Here is a 6,607-nt window from a genome sequence, read left to right as displayed (position 1 = left end):
TGCTCTGGGAGTGGATAGCTCTCGCCGACTATAGTTCGCCAGTTAGTGATCATGTCTCCCCAATGGTTTGACAGAGGGGTTATGCGATTGCTCTCTCATAATGTCCAGGGGTTCAACTCTCCTTCCAAACGTATTAAGGCCTTTAATTCATAACGCTCTTTAGGTGCGGATATTGTAACCCTTCAGGAGACACATTTTCCCCCTTCTTTTACCCCACGATATGTCCACAGAGATTATCCTTTTTGTTATTTTGCTAATGCCATGGAGAAGAAACAAGGGGTAGCCCTTTGTTTGTCCCGCTGTTTGTCGTTTACCGAATCTAAAATTATTAAGGATCGGGAGGGACGCTATCTTCTGGTGAAAGTGTAGCAATCGTGCACACAGAGATGGATGTGAACTTCCATTTTGGCAAAGGCCTCCATCTGTCATTTTCTACTCCCAAATCAGCTCCTCCACATCCCCGCTCCCTCTCTGTTGAGTGACATGTGGTCTGGATGATGACAGAGGTCACAGGCAATCAAGGCACAGCAGGAGAGCTCCAGAGCTATAAAACCCCAGCCTAGCTGGTGCCTAGATGCCTGTTAACTTCGCAATCTGGGATATCGTAAAGCCATAAACCAAGTCCTTCACTGAGTTCAAAGACATTCCAGATAAGCCATAAAGAAGATGTCACATTCAAGACCCACTTTCCCCTATGATTACATATCTTGGAATATGAGAGACTTACCTAAAAACCAGGCATATATTCAGATCGGTCACTTTAATACAAGTTGTCTGATATATTACACCCCCTATCTGGCATATACAGGAAAGCAGAAAATTATATCTCCTTAACCTTCACAACAGGTAGGTCATATTTCATATGTAGACGTTCAGCCGATGATTCTGCATATTAATCTACTAGTGGCAAGGCTACTAAATGCACCAAGAATAAGTTATGAACCATGACATCAACTGTGAGGGTTTTTGGTTCTAGCTTGGGCCCCCGCCTACACAACTCCCTCCCCAAAGGAGGCAATTGGTTCTCTGCTTTAAGTAGACACCCTGCTGAGTTCCTAGAAAAATCTGAGCTAAGCTGAGTTGAGAGAAGTTGAAGATTCTCCATTTTAACATCGGAACAAACTTTGGGAGATAAGGCATCCTTTTGGCTCTGAAACCTGATCTGCTTAACCACATGCCACCCAGCCACTGTATAAATACGGCGGCAGGGCGGCACGGCTGGGCATAACCACGTTTTAAAACGTGTGTTTTTAAAACAGGTAGGGGGCGTGCACGAGGCGCGCCGCCGCCCTACCTGTCCCGCCTATCACAGCCGCAGATGTCAGTCGCCCGGGTCACAGCCGGTCGCTACCGGCTATGTCCCGGCGATCGGCGGTAATCGCTGACAGAGAGCACAGCTGCAGTAGCTGTGCTTTCTGTCAGTTCCCTGACAGCTCCAGGACAGTTCCCTGGAGTACACACCCCTGCCCCCTAGTAAAACACTCCCCTCACACAGTTAACCCTTTCCCTGAATAATAAACTTAACCCCTTCCTCCCCAGTGCCATTAGTACAGTGTCAGCGTTTTTTTTTTTTGCACTGATCACTGTATTGGTGTCACGGGGGATGTCAGTGACCCCAAGTCAGTACCCCCAAATGTCAGAATGTCCGCTGCAGTCCCGACCATAAGTCGCTGGTCACCGCCATTATTAGTATAAAAAAAACTAAAAATCCCCGTATCTTTCCCGCCATTTGGAAACGCTATAACTTTCACGTAAACCAATTAATTTACACGTATTGGGTTTTTTTTTTTTAGCAAAGACATGTCGCAGAATGCATTTTGGCAGAAATTTATGACTAAATTTGATTTTTACATTTTTTTTACTGGACATGTTTTATAGCAAAAAGTCCAAAATATTGTTTTTTTCCTCAAAATTGTCAGCTTTTTTTTTATAGCGCAAAAAATAAAAACCGCACAGGCGATCAAATACCACCGAAAGAAAGCTCAATTTGTGGGAAAAAAGGATGTAAATTTCATTTATGTACCGTTTTGCATGACCGCGCAATTGTCCGTTAAACTAGCGCAGCGCTGTATAGCAAAAAATGGCATAAATTGCAGTATCTATACCATAGTTTGTAGACGCTATAACTTACACACAAAGCAATCAATATACACTTATTGGGATTTTTTTTACCAAAAACATGTAGCAGAATACATTTTGGCCTAAATTTATAACTAACTTTGAGTTTACTATATATTTTTTATAGCTGAAAGTAAAAAATATTGTTTTTCTTAAAAATTTTTGGCCTTTTTTTGTTTATAGCGTGAAAAATAAAAAGCGCACAGGTGATCAAACACCACGGAAAGAAAGCTCTATTTCTGTGAAAAAAGGACGTAAATTTTGTTTGGGTGCACATTGCATGACCGCGCAATTATCAGTTGAATTAGTGCAGCGCCAAGTAGCAAAAAGAGGCCTGGTCATTAAGGGGGGTAAATCCTCTGGAGGTCAAGTGGTTAAACCAAGGCTGACGATAAGTACTTTATCCCTCTAAACTTTCTGTTATCTCTTTGCTGTGCTATTACTCTTTGTATATTTATATATATATATACTGTATATATATATATATATACATACAGTGGGGCAAAAAAGTATTTAGTCAGCCACCAATTGTGCAAGTTCTCCCATTTAAAAAAGATGAGAGAGGCCTGTAATTAGCATCATAGGTAGACCTCATCTATGAAAGACAAAACGAGAAAAAAAATCCAGACAATCACATTGGCTGATTTGGAAATAATTTATTTGCAAATTATGGTGGAAAATAAGTATTTGGTCAATATAAAAAGTTCATCTCAATACTTTGTTATATATCCTTTGTTGGCAATGACAGAGGTCAAATGTTTCCTGTAAGTCTTCACAAGGTTGGCACACACTGTTGCTGGTATGTTGGCCCATTCCTCCACGCAGATCTCCTCTAGAGCAGTGATGTCTTGGGGCTGTCGCTGGGCAACACGGACTTTCAACTCCCTCCAAAGGTTTTCTATGGAGTTGAGATCTGGAGACTGCTTAGGCCACTCCAGGACCTTGAAATGCTTCTTACGAAGCCACTCCTTCGTTGCCCGGGTGGTATGTTTGGGATCATTGTCATGTTGGAAGACCCAGCCACGTTTCATCTTCAATGCCCTTGCTGATGGAAGGAGGTTTGCACTCAAAATCTCACGATACATGGCCCCATTCATTCTGTTCTGTATATATGTGTATATATATATATATATATATATTTATATATATATATAAGCTACATCTTTTTCTGTAAATATTTTTATTGCACCCTTTTGATCTTTTAGTAATAAATCTTACTTTCTGAAGGTGTTGAACTGTTTCTAAAGCTCTTTAATGCAAACTAAGAACCCCTGCCTCTGTGTGTTTTAAACTTTGGTATATCTCTGCCTGCGGTGACAGTGGTATACCGACGCTTATGCAAACATCGTAGTGTTATTGCTGATATTGCCAAGTTTCCTCTTTCTCTGTACAAAAAGGAGGTAGTGGCAGTGTGAAGGGTTAATTGCGTAATTAACCTGACCCAGTAACAATCGCTCCCAGGCTGCAGATACACAGATTGTGGTCCATTAGCTGGAAAATCTTTGTGCAGAGTGCAGCTGGGTGTGGCATTGTTACGCACGTGACAGAGCGGTTTTAGATTGGCTAGTCCTTCGGTCACGAGTTTGGTGAGAAGGGCTGGGGTCTGACGCCACGATCATCACAGAAAGGTCACTTTTTTGGTATACTAGTTTTCAAATATCAATCAGGTAGAGTTCTTTCATTCTTTATTGAGCTCTTTGGCCTCAGAGATTGAGTGCGATGTTATTTTGGCTGGTGACTCTAACCTAGCATTAGATCAGCTACTGGATCAATCCCGTACCGTCATGCTTAAATCCCCTTCTAGACAGAGCCGTAAGTTTGCTCAGCTCTTATATTGCTATGATCTCTTCGATGCCTGGAGAGAAGCTAACCCAACTTCTCGAGACTACTCTCATTTCTCTAGGGCTCATAACTGTTATTCCCATATTGATCAGATATTTTTCCATGCGCGTTCACTTTCTAGATTGATTACAGTTAAAATTCTTTCTACACCTTGGTCCGACCATGACCCGGTTCTTTTAACGCTTTCGTCTTGGACACATGGGAGGTCTGCTCCTCATTGGCGCCCTAATGAATCTCTCTTAGGTAACGCTTCTTATTGTCTTGATATCTCCACACATTTGAAATTGTACTTTGATATGAATAAGCCGGCTATTAATTGGGTGTCCCATAAAGCCTCGGTCAGGGGTTTTCTTATTCAACTGTCTTCGCGACTTAAAAAGGCTTGAAACTAATTGATTTTGATGAAATCTCAAGTATATACTGATCTTGTTGCTCAACATAAACAGGCACCTGATACTGCTCTATTGGTAAACTTGACCAGGCCCAGTTGGAACTTAATTACTACTACGGCAGATAAGCAGTTACATTGGGCCAATCACAAATTTTTCACTTGGAGGGACAGATCAGGCACCTTATTAGCACACAAGCTGTCTCCTAAACATTCTCATGTGCTCTTCCTAAAATCAGACTGACTAACGGTGCTTTATCTCAAGATCCCAGTAAGAGGGAGTAAGAGTTTAATTCCTTTTATACTGATCTTTACCGTTCACCGTGAGGGGACATCTCCTCATCTGCCAGCAGTTTCCTGAGTTCTGTGACTCTTCCTTCTCTTCAGGATGCCCCTAGAGAATTAATGAATCAGCCTATCACTTACGAGGAGATTCACAACACCTTAAAAACCTTAGCTCCACATAAATCCCCAGGACCAGACGGCCTATCTTATGCTTATTATAAAGCTTTCCCTGACCTTCTGTTTCCACATATGGCCCATTACTTTAATTATTTACGAGACGGGGGAGTGGTGCCTTTTGATGAAAATAAAGTGTTCATTAGTGTCATTCCTAAGCCCAATAAAGATACTATTGCTGTCTCTAATTATCGTCCTATCTCCTTGATTAATTGTGATCTCAAGATTCTTACTAAAGTTTTGGCTTTACGCCTTCATACCTTTTTAGCTCATTATATTCATGATGATCAATCAGGATTTATTAGCGGTCGTCAAACACTTGATTAAATTCGCCGAACTTTGGCACTACTGTCAGCTGTACAATCTGATTGGGACAATTCCTTGTCGAGGGAAGTCCTGCTGTTGTCTTTAGATTTCCATAAAGCTTTTGACAGCCTGTCTTGGGACTATTCATTTCAGATGTTAGGTGCATTTGGGTTCGGCTCCTCCTTTTTTACTTTATTGCAGGCTCTATATTGTAATCCTTCGGCCCAGGTCTCTATTCATGGATACAAATCGGCTCCTCTATCTATTGGGAGAGATACTAGACAGGGTTGCCCCCTTTCTTCTTTACTTTTTGCACTAGCAATGGAACCACTTGCTATTGCTATTCGTTCTGACCCTGCTATCTCTGGTATCTACTGTGGTCAACAAGATCATAAATGTGCCTTATTTGCTGATGATGTCCTTATGTATGTGTCTGCTCCTCGAGTGTCTTTACCTAGTCTCCTCCATTTACTTCACTGATTTTCTATGGCCTCTGGTCTTACTCTGAATTCTTCTAAGACAATTGCTTAAAATATTTCTTTGCCCACTTCAGAGGTTCAGTATCTTCGGGACAATTTCGACAATTTTCAATGGGCCTCCCGCTTTCTTCCCTATTTGGGGATCCATCTCACGAGCTCTATTTCAACGCTATATCATGCTAACTACCCCCCTCTTTTTAAACTCAGTACCAATTTACATAATTGGGCAGATCTCCCTTTATCCTGGTTTGGTAGAACCAATTCCGTTAAAATTACTTTTCTGCCAAGACTGCTATATTATTTTTGGACTTCGCTGATTGCGGTCCCCAGACGGGAAATCTTACTCTTACAATCTTCTGCTTCTAGATTTATATGGGGAGGTAAACATCCTCGGGTCCAAAATTCAACTTAATTTTCTCAGAAAAAGCATGGCAGTTTGGGACTTTCTAATCTTATGGCTTATTTTCATGTGGCTCAGATAACGCAGCTCTTCTGCACTACTGCTAGGGGCTATGTACCTCAGTGGGTTGGCATTGAGGCCCTATCTTGCCGTCCGTATGCTGTTGGCTCCCTTATGTGGTTTCCCAGTCGGTTTCGTCCTCCCATCCTTTGCTCTGCGTTATCATAGTCTTTAATAATCTGGGATAGATGGTGGGCCCTCAAGCCTTTATTTTGCCTACATACCCCTCTGGCCCCAGTTTTTTGTAATCCTGAATTCACACCTGGTTTAACACCATCTGTGTTTCACTGGTGGATCAATAAGGGCTTTTTGCTTATCGGGGACTATTTGGATGGACTTCGTCCATATTCTCTCCAATATTTTCAGACAAAGTGCCACCTGCCTTCTAGCGAACTGTTTTGCTATCATCAAATCATGTATTTTGTCACTAGCAAACTTAAATTACTAACGGAACCCTGTACGCTCAAGCCTCTCAAGGTCTCCTGTGGGGCTACAGGGACGGTGAAAGGTCATCTGTTTAATATATATGCTTCCCTTGTTGATCCAAATATTAAG

Source organism: Staurois parvus, unplaced genomic scaffold (genome assembly GCF_062004578.1).
Source record: "Staurois parvus isolate SC_StPar_1 unplaced genomic scaffold, SC_StPar_1.0 ptg000505l, whole genome shotgun sequence".
Taxonomy (NCBI): Eukaryota; Metazoa; Chordata; class Amphibia; order Anura; family Ranidae; genus Staurois; species Staurois parvus.
This window is presented reverse-complemented; position numbering follows the sequence as displayed.